Genomic DNA, 14,765 nt, shown 5'->3' with positions numbered 1-14,765 from the left:
TTGTGTATCATTTTGTCCTTTTCATTTATGTGAGTCGTAAAGCTGTTCAGCTCTTCTGGAAGATTAAATGTCCCTTAGACACCTGTCCAGTTGGAATCCAGAGATCTTCCTTACGTTTCAGGGCTGTGCACTGTTCCACCATGCATACATACCCACGGTGAATACATTCACACTCCCGTGGACCAGTACCCTTTGGTGACACACGGAGTTCCTTCTGGCCTTTTCTATCACAACACTGTAACGAAAAAAAGTTGGCATGTATTTAATCTTTCACATGTGAGCACATCTCACAATTACCAGGTTGCTCTCCACAGAGTTGTGTTAAGAAAGTTTTTGAGGGGCATCTGGGGTGGTGCAGTCAGTTAAGCATCTGACTCTTGATTCAGCTCCAGTCATGATCTCTGGGCTGTGGGATCGAGCCCCACGTCAGCCTCCGTGCTCAGTGCAGAGTCTGCTTAGGATTCTTTCTCCCCTCTCCCTCTGCCCCTCCTCCCCACTCCTCTGAAATAAAATCTTTAAAATTTTTTTTGAAAACCAAGGACAGTGGAGGGTCGTCAGAAAATTGAGAGAAAAAGGATCAAACTTACGCCACCTCCGTCTGTGGACACAGTGAAATTATGCAGACAAACAGTAGTGGGTGGTGGCAGCATGGATTTTAAATCAGGCATTACCATGGGCGCCTGGGTGGCTCAGTTGGTTAAGCGACTGCCTTCGGCTCGGGTCATGATCCTGGAGTCCCGGGATCGAGTCCCCACATCGGGCTCCCTGCTCAGCAGGGGGTCTGCTTCTCCCTCTGCCCTCTTCCCTCTCATGCTCTCTGTCTCTCATTCTCTCTCTCAAATAAATAAATAAAATCTTTAAATAAATAAATAAATAAATAAATCAGGCATTACCATTCGGTCATGTTGTGACCTTGGGCGAGCCACTTATGGTCTTCTGAGGCCTCTTAACCTGCAGGATGGGAACAGTAATATACCTTAGGGTTAATCCATCGAGTAAGTTTGTCTTGACGATCTACTGTGTGCCAGGTCCTGTTCTAGGCAGTGGGGATCGGAGTAGCTTCTGCTCTTGTGGAGTGTACATACAATCTGTTACTGGGAGAAAGATGGCACCGAACACGGCATAATGAGGGCCAGGTAGAGAATTCTAACGGCGTGTTGTGAGGGCGTGGGTGGCAGTCAGGGAAGGCCTCTCCAGGGAGGTGGCACTTGAGATAACTGTGTGAGATCTGGCACAAGACCACGTGGGCAGAGAGCAACCAGTGCAAAGGCACAAAGGCCAGAAAAGCATTTGGTGTGTTTGAGGAGCGCAAAGAAGATTCACCTGCTGGTAGAGAAGGGGAGCGTGGTGGAGACCAGGAAGCCAGGGCGCTCACCCCAGGGTCCCTCTGTCCCCATGCTTCCCAGCCACTCTGCAGGGGACAAGGCACACAGTTAGTTCTGGCCTGTGGGCTGTGAGCAGAGAGAGATCGTGCCTGACTCTCCATACCCCTCCCTTCCCCTGAAGCGCAGGTGGAAATGGGGTGACATGTTGGTACAGCCTCCATCACCCTGGGTTGCCCAGGAACCACGTGGGCCAGACTCCCCACCAACCCACGTTTTGCACGTGATGTGAAGGTGAAACAAACTTGTTAAGCCAGTGAGATTCTTGGGCCGTGCATCAGAATCCAGGGTAGGGCCCAGGCATCTGTGTTTTACCAAGCCCTCCCAGTGATTCTGGGGCTAAAGTTTGAGAACCACTGTGCTGGGTCAGGCGGTGTTGGGGTGGGAGTCTTGCTATGGGAGGGAGGGTTTTCCCTCCACAGTCTCTCCCAGCCCCAGAAACTTGAGATGGCCAGACAGCTGCGGCCCATCTTGCTTGAAGGCAAGAGACAGAGGGGTTTATCTGCCCACCTGGGGCCAGGGAAGGCTTAGAGACAAGGGGACTCTGGATCTGGACTTCAAAGATGGGCAGGATTTGCCCCGCGGGGGGAGGCATTTCAAGCAGAGGGTAAGGATGTAGGGGAGGAATGGGAAAAGGATCCTAGCATAATGCATTCTTCTAAGCCCTTCCTTACAGTAGCATGGTACCTGATGAATAGAGAAGGGGCAATAGAGTTAGGAAAACCACCATTTTGCAGCCATAAGACTAACTCATCTTAACAACGATGGACGCCAAAACCATGGGGTTGGGAGAGAGTGTGTTAGGTAGCAGGATAGTTACACACATATCTTCCTGTAGAATGTTTATTAATTTGCAAAGGGGGAGAAGGTACCTTTGCAGTGGAGAAACTGGTCATGCCTCACTTCCAACAAGTCATTAAACTTTACCCAAATGAGAAAAACTGATAGGAGTACCTCCTGATGTGATGTACTGGGAAGGACACATCACTTCTGTGCTGTTCTGCCAAAATTGCAAAACCTGAATCATGAGGTTGACAGATTGACTAACCCAGATTGAGGACATTTTATAAAACAAGGTACCTGTTCCCTTTAAAAATGCCGATGTCATGAAAGAAAGACCAAGAACCTATATCAGAATAAAGGAGAATAAAGAGACAACTAATTCGTGGCTCTGAACTGAAAAACAGGCTCTAAAAGATACTGGGATGGGGCGCCTGGGTGGCTCAGTTGGTTGAGCGACTGCCTTCGGCTCAGGTCATGATCCTGGAGTCCCGGAATCGAGTCCCGCATCGGGCTCCCTGCTCGGCAGGGGGTCTGCTTCTCCCTCTGACCCTCCTCCCTCTCATGCTCTCTGTCTCTCATTCTCTCTCTCTCAAATAAATAAATAAAATCTTTAAAAAAAAATAAAAGATACTGGGATGATCAGAGAAATTTGAATACTGAACACATTTAAAAAATATTATGTCAATGTTGAATTTCATTGAATTCAGTTGTACTGTCACTATGTAAAAGCTTGTCCTATTTCTTAGGCAATACCAGCTAAAGAATTAAGATAGAGGGGCTTGAAATCTCCAAGTCATTTTCAGATGTTTCTGGCTGGCTCAGTTGGTAGAACATGCAACTCTTGACCTTGGGGTTGTGCGTTCGATCCCCATGTTGGGCAGAGAGCTTAATTTTAAAAGATTTGGGGTGCCTGGGTGTCTCAGTTAAGTGTCCAGTTTTGGTTTTGGCTCAGGTCATGGTCTCCTGGTTGTGAGAGCAAGCCCTGTGTCAGGCTCCATGCTCAGCACGGTCTGCTTCAGATTCTCTCTTCCTCTCCTTCCCCTCCTCTCCCTGCTTGCTCTCTCTTTCTCCAAATATTTTTTTTAAATACAAGAAAAAGAACCCTTAAAAGGTAGGAAGCACCCTAATACCATAGGTCTTATAAACTGTAAGAATAAATGCATTCTTCTATCTCATGGCTGTGGCACGTGGCAGGAGGATGCTTGGGGTGGCTTGTTTTTTCCTCCCTGTTCTGTATTAAATTTCTTCATGTATATCCTGAACCCTACCCCCAGCCCAGGAAGCTCAACCAGAAGGCACAAGGGCCCAAGGGGAAGTTCTCAAAGAGGCAGCTGATGGGACCAGGAAACAAAGATGTCAAATTCTTGGTGTTTTTAATTATGAGTACAGAAAAAGCTGAGTAAATGTTTTGATTAAGATCAAAAGATTCAGGGGGTGCCTGGGTGGTTCAGTCGGTTAAACATCTGCCTTAGCCTCAGGTCATGATCTCGGGGTCCTGGGATCGAGCCCCGTGTCTTTCAGCAGAGTCTGCTTCTCTCTCCCTCTCCCTCCCTCTACCCCTCCCCACTGCTCATGCTCTCTCTCTCTCTCAAATAAAAATCTTAAAAAAAAAAAAAAAATCAAAGATTTGAGATGAAACCTACTGAACCAGTTTCCCTTTTTACTGCTTATTGCCCCTCTGCTACGCCAATGTCCCAGCAGCTTCTTCAAGCCGGTACATGAAGGAGAGCTGTTGGACAGGTCTCTGACCCACAACTAACATGGGGGCCCTTCACCTTCCCGGACCCTGGGCCAACTCTAGGGTCTTGGGAGAAGCCCCAGAGAAGTCTGAAGATCTAAGTACAGATGAGCTAGTTTCACAGAGGGGCCAAGAAAGTGAAGATATTCCAGAATACCACCCCTCCTCACCCCTACTTAGGCAATGACCACACAAAAGTAGAAATGGCAAGTGGGTCTCCACAGAGAGATCCCCGGGGATCACCAAGTATCTGGTACCAGACAGATGTAGGACTCACTTCTAAACATTGCCTGGAGCAGCAAGGCAGGTATGCCCTAGGGGCCCTTTCCAACAAGGGGAAGAAAGTAGACCCATGCTTCCCCAAAGCTCATATGAGTGCTGTCACCCCGAATTTAGATTCATCTGAGGAGAACTCTGTGGAGGTGGAAAGTTATTCTGATGACCTAAATGGAATGGAAATTTAGAAAATTAATTTTTTGCTCATGTGGGCTCCTGGCTGGCAAACATATCCTGGGAGGATTTATTTTCTGTAGCCGGTAGAGGGCACTTTAAGACAGCAGAAGACCTGAAAGAATCTACCCTGAGGATCCAATCCTGAATTCATGTGGGTTTGCTTTTCCCTGGAAAGCAATTCAAGGAGGGCAACCGGGATGAACAGAGACATTGAGGGAAGTCAGGAGGCATGGTCTCAGTTGACCAGGTGAACTGGAAAGAGGCATTCCAGGCCAAGGGGTCGGCATACGCACAGGCTTGGGGTATCAGTAAAGAAATTCAGCAGATAATGGGAAGGAAACCACTTCCTATGTCCTGCCATACCCAGGAGACAGAAGAAAGCAAAACATAGTTTACAAAACATTCTATGCTAGGAGGGTGTTTCCACCTTTGGAAATTAACCCACCCCCTTTTAATGCACCTTCCTTTTAAGAATAATTTTTGTTCCTTGCTTTTTCCAAAGATATCTGAGAGTGGGCTATAGATAGCATGCCTCTTTACTCTTCAGTACATTAGCCCATGTTTCCTGAGCTTGACAGAGCCACGGCACAGGGACCAAATCCAGGGTTGGAGGAAGTGGCTGTTCCTTGGTACTTGGGCATTCACCACGTCTAATACCCAAGGTTCAGGCTGATTCTGCTCTTAAGTCCCAAAGAACTTCAGACCAGAGAGGGAAAGTGGGCCCTTTAGCTTAGACCAGCAGCACAGAGACTCAGCAATGCCTGTGAGTAGATATGAGGGACCCAGGGAAAGGAAGCGGGTATCAACCAAGAGCAGGGCAGAATGCCGCAGGGCTTCCTATGGTTGGCAGCTGCACCACTGAAGAACCACCGGGAGAGGTGACTCACAAGCAGCAGGCCAAAGTTTAGGGACATCTTTACAGAAGAGAAAAAACAGGGGTGCCTGGGTGGCTCAGTCAGTTAAGCGTTGGACTCTTGATCTCAGCTCAGGTCTTTATCTTAGGGTCGTGAGTTCAAGTCCCATGTTGGGCTCCACGCCTACTTAAAAAATAAAGAGAGAGAGAGAGAGAAAAAACAGATGTGTTGTTCTCCTAAGCCCCCAAGTAGATAAACCCTTAGTCCTCCCTGGGGCTTCTCTTGGTCACCTGTGACAATAAGGCCCGGTGTAACAATAGCTCCATGTGACCCCTGATTCTCCTGGTTGCCTGACTTCCAGCCAGCAGTGGCCTTCACTAACCTTGGGTCATAGCTTGTGACAGGAGAAGTAATTGCGTTGTGTGCTCAGCTGTTCTGAGAGGGTGCCCCCAGGTCTGCAAGAAGCTATGGAACTGACCCACCAGAGAGACAAGGTACCTGGCTGGAGTCCTGACCCCACATGAATACACAGGGATGAAGAGGGGATCACTGAGCCAGGTTGTCAAGAGCCAGCCAAGCAGCTAGGACTTTATGGACACATAAAATGGTGCTTCTCAATTCTTAGTGGTGAAGGATTGGTTGGTTTGCTTTAAATCAATCCCTGTGGGGCAATATTGGTAAAATACAAGAATGAAAATACAAAACCAACTTTTAAATTACTATATTCAAGATATTAAATTACAAGAATATAAGAACATAGGAAAAGTAAAATTATGAAAATAGTGCATGTTATTCATTGAAAGTACACATAAAATATTTAATACAGAGACTCACTACTACACTCAACTTTGTCATTCTGCAATCATAACAGTTATAAGTAGTGATTTTCCATATTAAACACTCATATGCTCACTTTGAATGAACACTGTATATCAAAGTTTTTAAGGTGGTGGTGGAATTGGATTCTTTTATTTTATCTCAGCTGGTTCAGATTGACAAGCATGCTCCTTGCAGGCGATAGGGTGTATCTACAGTGCTTCCATGTTTTCTTTTAATAATACCCACCCTAGAGAAACTAGCCTCAGAGAAGGAATATCGATAGGAAAGGAAGAAAGATTTTTCAAGTAACTTCTTAACAAATAATTCTAGTGGGGCTTATTTTACAATCTGTAAATGCTGGCTAAAAAAAAAATAAGCACTACAAAGACTTCAGGGAAGATGGCGGAGTATGAAGACCCTAACCTCACCTCATCCCGTGGATACCAGTAGAACCCACATCTGTGTAAATAACCCAGAAAATGACCTGAAGACTGGAAGAACAGACTCTCCACAGCTAAATGTAAAGAGGCCACATCAAAGATGGTCAGAAGGGCAAAAACCAGTAGAGAGCTAACTGAGCCCATAGGACTGTCCCTGGGAGGGAGAGATTCCAGGGTAGCAGAGAGGGGAGAGAAACAGACCCTCACACCAGGAACCCCAGGCACGGGGGACCCGCATGGGAAAGATGAACCTTCATAACTTTTGGCTTTGGAAACCAGAGAGACATAATTTCATGAATTCTTACAACTGGTGGGGCTTAAGCCCTGGAACTTTAAAAATCTTGGCTTGGCTTTGGGAGAGCAGGAAGGGTGAGAGGGAATGGAGTTCCCACTCTTGAAGAGACAGCACAACAAACAGCCCTGCTGAGGTACAGCATAGAGGAAGCAGTTTGACAAACTGCTGAGTATAGGGGAGGGGGATTTATTTATTAATTATTTACTAATCTCAGAACATGTGCTGGAGGGACAGGGATCATTGGGAGACTTCTCCAAGGACAAAGGAGCTGCTGGTGTTGTTTCCCTTCCCCGCTCCGCAGCCTAGACACAGGGACACTTGCTACTTGACTGCTAATAGCATGCCCATCCCTGCATTCTCCTGCAGACCTGCTCCCCACTCCAGTACAACCTTGATCAGAGCCCATCCAAAGCAGTGCCACAAGCCTGGCAGTGTGCAAGCAGCCCCAATGGGGGTCAACACCACTCCAAAGTGACTCCTGCACCAAGGAGAGGGGAAGATAAAAACATACACCCATATGACTGCAGTGGGGTGTGGGCAGATATCTGGTTTGACTGTGGACCCTGCCCACCAACAAAACCTTCTCAGGGAACACCACAGGGAAAGCATCCTGCAGTTCGGTGTTACTGCATCTCTGGCAAATGCCTTGGGTCTGACTCAACTCAAGCCCAAGCTGGCCCCAGACTAGTCCCCTAACAACACAGGGACTAAACCCTGTCCACAACAGGGAATGAGAGCCACTGTAGATGACTGGACTGAAGGAAAAAGCAGCCAAGACACAACAGCAGTGCACATAAAACACACATAGGAGACAGCCCTGAAGTGCCAGGTTCCAGTAAACATGGGACATTGTACGGCAGGGCACTACAGGACATCTTCTTCATAAGGCCACTACTTTCTTTCTTTCTTTTTTTTTTAATAAAGCCACTACTTTCTTTCTTTTTTTTTTTTTTTTTTAAGGCCACTACTTTCAAAAGCAGGAGACATAGCTGACTTTCCTAACACATAGAAAGAGATACAAAGAGTTAGACAAAATGAGAGAGGAATATGTCCCAAATGAAAGAACAGGATAAAATCACATCAAGAGAGCTTAATGAAACAGAGATAAGTAATACATCTGATAGAGAGTTCAAAGTAATGGTCAAAGATACTCATTGGACTTAAAAGTGGAAGACCTCAGTGAGGCCCTCAACAAAGAGATAGAAAACACATAAAAGAACCAGAGATAAAGAACTCAGTAACTGAAATTAAAAATCTACTAAGTGGAATAAATAGTAGACTAGAGGAAGCAGAAGAATGGATCAGCGACCAGGAGGACAGAGTAATGGAAACCAAACAAGCTGAATGGGAGAAAGAGAGAAAAAAGAAAAAAAGAAAAAGACAAAAGATTGTGGGAACTCAGCAACACCATCAAGCATAATAACATGTGCATTATAAGGATCACAGAAGAGAGAGAGAGAGAAAAGGGGGCAGAAAAATTATTTTAAGAAATAACACCTGAAAATTTCCCAAATCTGGGGAAGGAAATAGAAATCCAGATCAAGAAGGCACAGACAGCCCTCAGTAAAAACCCAAGGCAGTCCACACCAACACACCGTAATTAAAATGGCAAAAAGTAGTGATAAAGAGAGAATTTTAAAACAAGCAAGAGGAAAGAAAACAGTTATATACAAAGGAAACCCCATAAGATATCAGCAGATTTTTCAGCAGAAACTTTGCAGGCCAGAAGAAAGTGGCATGATATATTCAAAGGTATATTTGAGAGGAAAAAAACCTGCAACCACGAATACTCTATCCAGCAAGGCTATATTCAGAATAGATGGAGAGATGAAGGGTTTCCTGGACAAAAATTAAAGGAATTCATGACCACTGAACCAGCCCTACAAGAAATGTTAAAGGGAACATTTTGAGTGGGAAGAAAAGATCATAAGTAGGAATAAGAAAAGTAGGAAGCACAAAAGCAGTAAAATTAAGTATAACTATAAAAATCAGTCAAAGGATTCACAAAATAAAAAGACGCAAAGTATAATACCATACACCTAAAATGTGGGAGAGGAGGAGGAGTAAAGAGTGGGTTCAAACTTAAGCTACCATCAACTTAATATACACTGCTACGTGCATGTTATATATAAACCTGATGATAACCACAAATCAAAAACCAGTAATAGATATGCAAAAATATAGAGGAAAGAACCCAATTTTTTAAGGTAGGCACCACACTCAGCTCAGGACCCGATCCAGGGCTTGAACCCGTGACCCTGAGATCAAGACCTGAGATCAAGAGTCAGATGCTCAAACAACTGAGCCACACTGGTGCCCTGGAACCCAATTTTATATCACTAAAGAAAGCCAACAAATCGTGAGAGAAAGGAAGAAGGAAAAGAGAAGAACTACAAAAATAACCATAAAACAAAAAAAAAAAATGACAATAAGTACATACCTATCAATAATTACTTATGCTAAGTGAAATAAGTCAATCAGAGAAAGTCAATTATCATATGGTTTCACTTATTTGTGGAACATAAGGAATAGCATGGAGGACATTACGAGAAGGAAGGGAAAAATGTAGGGGGAGAAATCAGAGGGGGAGTAAAACCATGAGAGACTATGGACTCCGAGAAACACACTGAGGGTTTTAGAGGGGAAAGGGGTGAGGGGATGTGTAGCCCAGTGATGGGTATTAAGGAGGGCACGTATTGCATGGAGCACTGGGTGTTATATGCAAACAGTGAATCATGGAACACTACATCAAAAACTAATGGTGTACTATATGGTGACTAACATAATAAAAAAAATTTCTTTAAAATTGAAAAAAAAATAATTACTTTGAAGGTAAATGGACTAAGTGCTCCAATCAAAAGACATAGGGTGACAGAGTGGATTAAAAAAAAAAAAGACCCATCTATATGCTGCCTACAGGAGACTCATTACAGAGCTAAAGACACATGCAGATTGAAAGTGGAGGGAGGGAAAAACATTTATCATGCAAATGGAAGTGAAAAGAAAGCCAGGGTAGTAATATATATCAGCCAAAATAGACTTTAAAACAAAGACTGTAACAACAGACAAAGAAGGACATCATATAATCATAAAGGGAATAATCCAACAAGAAGATATACCAATTGTAAATATTTATACACTCAACATGAGGGCACCCAAGTACATAAAACAACTATTAATAAACATAATGGAAGCAATCAATAGTAATACAATAATAGTAAGGAACTTAAAACACCCTACTTAATGGGTACATTATCCAAACAGAAAAAAATCAACAAGGAAACAGTGGCTTTGAATGACATTTTGGACCAGGTGGATCTAACATATATTCAAAACATAATAATAATGAAGATTAGAGCAGAAATAAATGATACAGAAACTAAAAAATAATACAGCAGATCAATGAAACCAGGAGCTGCTTCTTTGAAAAGATCAACAAAATTGATAAACCTCTAGCCAGACTCATAAAAGAGAGAGAGAGAGAAGAGAGAGAACCCAAATAAACAAAATCACTAATGAAAGGAGAAATAACAACTAACACCACAGAAATACAAACAATTGTAACAGAATATTATGAAAACCTATATGACAACAAATTGGACAGCTTAGAAGAGATGGATAAATTCCTAGAAACATAACCTCTTTTTTTTTTTTTGAAGATTTTATTTATTTATTTGAGACAGAGAGAATGAGAGACAGAGAGCATGAGAGGGAGGAGGGTCAGAGGGAGAAACAGACTCCCCGCTGAGCAGGGAGCCCGATGCGGGACTCGATCCCGGGACTCCAGGATCATGACCTGAGCTGAAGGCAGTCGCTTAACCAACTGAGCCACCCAGGCGCCCAAAACATAACCTCTTAAAACTAAAGCTGGAATAAATAGAAAATTTGAACAGACCAATTACCAGCAATGAAATTGAATCAGTAATCAAAAAAGACTCCCAATATACAAGAATCCAGGATCAGATGCTTTCACAGGCAAATTCTGCCATACATTTGAAGAAGAGTTAATACCTATTCTTCTCAAACTATTCCAAAAAATACAAGAGGAAGGAAAGCTTCCAAGTTCATTCTATGAGGCCAGTGTCACCCTGATACCAAAACTAGATTGAGACACCATACACATACACACACACACACACACACACACGCACACACACACAAGAGAACTATAGGCCAATATCTCTGATGAGCATAGATGCAGAAATCATCAACAAAATATTAGCAAACTGAATCCAACGATACATTAAAAAATTCATATACCACGATCAAGTAGGATTTATTCCTGGGATGCAAAGGTGGTTTAATATTAACAAAACGATCAACACGATACATTGCATCAATAAGAGAAAGGATAAGAACCATATGATCACTTCAATAGATGCAGAAAAAGCATTTGACAAAGTACAACATCCATTCATGATTAAAAAACCCTCAATAAAATAGGGTTAGAGGGAACATACCTCAATATAATAAAGGCCTTATATAAAAAAACCCACAGCCAACATCATACTCAATGGTAAAAACCGGAGAGCTTTCCCTCTAAGGTCAGGAACAAGGCAAAGATGACCACTCTCACCAATTTTATTCAACATAGTACTGGAAGTCCTAGCCTCAGCAATTAGACAACAGAGAGAAAGAAAAGGAATCCAAACTGGTAAGGAAGAAGTAAAACTCTCACTATTTGCAGATGACATGATACTGTATAGAGAAAACCCTAAAGATCCCACCAAAAAACTCCTAGAACCGATAAATGAATTCAGTGAAGTCACAGGATACAAAAATCAATGTACAGGAATCAGTTGCATTCCTATACACTAATAATGAAGCAGCAAAAAGTGAAATTAAGAAAATAATCTCATTTACAATTGCATCAAAGACAGTATGTGGGAATAAATCTAACCAAAGAGGTGAGAGATCTGTAGTCTGAAAACTACAGAACATTGATGAAAGAAATTCAAGATGATACAAAGAAATGGAAAGACATTCCAAGCTCATGGATTGAAAGAACCAATATTTTTGAAATGTCTATACTACTCAAAGCAATCTACATATTTAATGCAATCCCTATCAAAACACCAACAGTATTTTTCACGGAACTAGAACAAACAATCCTAAAATTTGTATGGAACCACAAAAGACCTTAGATAGCCAAAGCAATCTTGAAAAACAAAACAAAACAAAATTGGCGGTATCACAATTCCAGGTTTCAATGTGTATTACAAAGCAGTAGTAATTAAAACAGTATGGTATTGGCATAAAAATAGACACATAGATCAATGGAATAGAACAGAAAACCCAGAAATAAATCTGCAATTATATGGTCAATTAATTTTTGACAAAGGAGGCATGAATATACAATAGGGAAAAGACAGTCTTTTCAACAAATGGTGTTGGGAAATCTGGACAGCCACACGCAAAACAATGAAACTGGATCCCTTTCTTTGACCATACATAAAAATAATCTCAAAATGGATTAAAGACCTAAATGTGAGACCTGAAACCATAAAAATCTTTGAAGAGAGCACAGGCAGTAATCTCTCTGATGTTTGCTATAGCAAAATTTTTCTAAATATGTCTCCTGAGGCAAGGGAAATAAAAGCAAAAATAAACTATTGGGACTACATCAAAATAAAGCCTATGCACAGTGAAAGAAACAATCAACAAAAGTAAAAGGCAACCTACTTAATGGGAGATGATATTTGCAAATGACATATCTGATAAAGGGTTAGTATCTAAAATATATAAAGAACTGACACAACTCAATATCCCAAAACCAAATAATCCAATTAAGAAATGGGCAGAAGACATGAATAGACATTTCTCCAAAGAAGTCCTACAGATCACCAACAGACACATGACAAGATGCTGAACACTACTCGCCATCAGGGAAATGCAAAACAAAACTATAATGAGATATCACCTGACATTAGTCAGAATGGTTCTGGGCCCCCAATTCCCCTACTTCTTCATCTCCACTGGCCTCACCACCACTCTGTTTCTTCCAAGCTCTCCCAAAGCTATATCCTCGGTCTTATTACCACCTGAAATTGCTCAACTTCTGAAGTTTGAGATGCAATTACCCCCCTTTTGACCACAACCTCTTGGCACATGGTTCTCTGTCAATTACTCACTCTCCATGTGTTCTTGGACCTCAAAGAACTACATTTATCCCTGGCTCTTCTGCTCTTTTCATTTGCCATCTACCCCTCATCTTGTCACTTTTCTTTCTATGAAGCCTAGACTGTGCCCCATCATTCCAGAACCAAGTTCCTACGTCAAAACCCCAATTCTGGATCATTCAACTTTGTTTCCTGGCCAGGACTGCTGGCTTCTGGTAGGGAAAATAAACCATGAGTATGGATGCCCAATTATCGTCTCCCACCCCACCTGAGCCTTCCAAGTGGCTAGGCAATCCTACATTTCCCTTGTCAATGGTTTCTCTCATTCCCTATAGGTACTATTTCAGCTCTTCTCCCCTCCTCACTTTCTATTCCATCTCTCCCTCATGCTCAACCAATGAAATTCCCTTTTTCATAGAGAGAATTCACACAGGAATGGTCTCAATTTTCTGTGACCAAACTTGTAAACTTGCTGAAGACACACTCATTGTTTTCTCTCTACCTTCTGTTACAAAAGAGGGTAGGTTCTTCTTCTGGACTCTGGCCCATGTCTCTTACCAATTTTATAGATCTTAGCCCCTCCCTCCTTCTCCTAGGGCCTTATTTCATCCATTATACTCTCACTCACCTGTATCTTAAAAACGTTCTTTATGAAGAATTTCAAACTTATAGCGAAGAGTTATGTAACACACAGTCTGTTCTTACCATCTGCATCAGTTAGGGCTCTTAGTTACAAGCAAGAGAAACCTGCTGTAGATGGTTTAGGGAGAAAAGAGGCTTAGTAAAGGATAATAAGATTACAGAATCTCCTAACACAGAGAACCAGGGCTAGAAGCCATGGAAGTAAGATCATTTCCAAATCGTGTCACCAGCCCAGTCCAGGAGATCCACTGTAGTCCATACTACTGATGTTGCGTATGACTGGTGGGGCCAACTTCACAAGCCCATGCCCCAGCTGCCAAAGAGGCTGCGGGAAAAAGTTTCTGGCTCCTACTTCGGGATTGTAGAGAATGCCCAAACAGAGGAGGGACGTTCAAAGATATCCAATAGACACAAGGAATGTTGAATGTCCCCCACAGTCCACCCCCTGGCTGTCCAACACCTAATTACACTCTTCTTCCTTACTTCAAAGCGTAAACCTCATCAGCAACAGCACTTCCATTAGCACAGTACAGCCATCCCTCCTACAGATAATAAATACATGGCCTTCTCTAAAGGGAATTTCAGGATCTACAGGATATGTGCAGACCTTATCTTGTTCCATCGTGAACCCGTCTTGATGTACTGGACCTGTGGATGCATTGAAATGTCAGCCATTTAACACATCCTATGTGAAAGAGTAAGGAAAGTCAACTCTGCCAGTTTTTAAGCTATTGTTTCTCAGCTCTGAACTCACCATTTTATACATGGCTGGGGCTCGAACTGGGACTCTGCAAACCATGTCCACACCAAAGTGCTGCCAATAGGAGCATCCCTGGGGGGCCGCAGGAGGGAGACGAGGCTTGTCACTTCCTGTCTGTGTGCCTTTCCCATCAGTGTCAACCAGCAACACTTGTTCACCCTGGAAGCAGCAGTTGGTTCCAGTTCAGTCTTTTTCCTCATTCTCAGAACCAACTTCATCACTCACTCTCCCTTTCTTTCTCTCATGTGCGCGCGTGCGCGCGCGCACACACACACGACTGGGTCTCTCTCTCTCACACACACACACACACACACACACACACACACACACACGACCAGGTCTCTCTCTCTCACACACACACACACCCTGCTCTGTGATAATAGCCAAGCAACATGCTCTCCTCTGAAGTCTGGGTTCCACTTCCTTATCACCACTTCCCCAAGCTTCTAAATTGAATGAGTCCCAACCTCTTCCCTTTGT

General features: G+C 43.1%; 1 long non-coding RNA gene across 1 annotated transcript; it reads right to left on the bottom strand.

The window, feature by feature from the left end:
• Window positions 1–10: 10 nt before the first annotated feature.
• Window positions 11–14,337, bottom strand: LOC123863913 (uncharacterized). Its single transcript, XR_006795671.2, has 3 exons — window positions 14,280–14,337; window positions 894–951; window positions 11–235 (listed from the first exon to the last, which is right to left on the bottom strand). It is a non-coding gene; the product is annotated as an uncharacterized LOC123863913 (long non-coding RNA).
• Window positions 14,338–14,765: the final 428 nt, after the last annotated feature.

Source organism: Mirounga angustirostris, unplaced genomic scaffold (genome assembly GCF_029215605.1).
Source record: "Mirounga angustirostris isolate CCGP_5_RB_7025 unplaced genomic scaffold, mMirAng1.0.hap1 SCAF_1, whole genome shotgun sequence".
Classification (NCBI taxonomy): domain Eukaryota; kingdom Metazoa; phylum Chordata; class Mammalia; order Carnivora; family Phocidae; genus Mirounga; species Mirounga angustirostris.
Note: the sequence above shows the minus strand (reverse complement) of the source record. Positions and strands in the feature narration are given on the sequence as shown.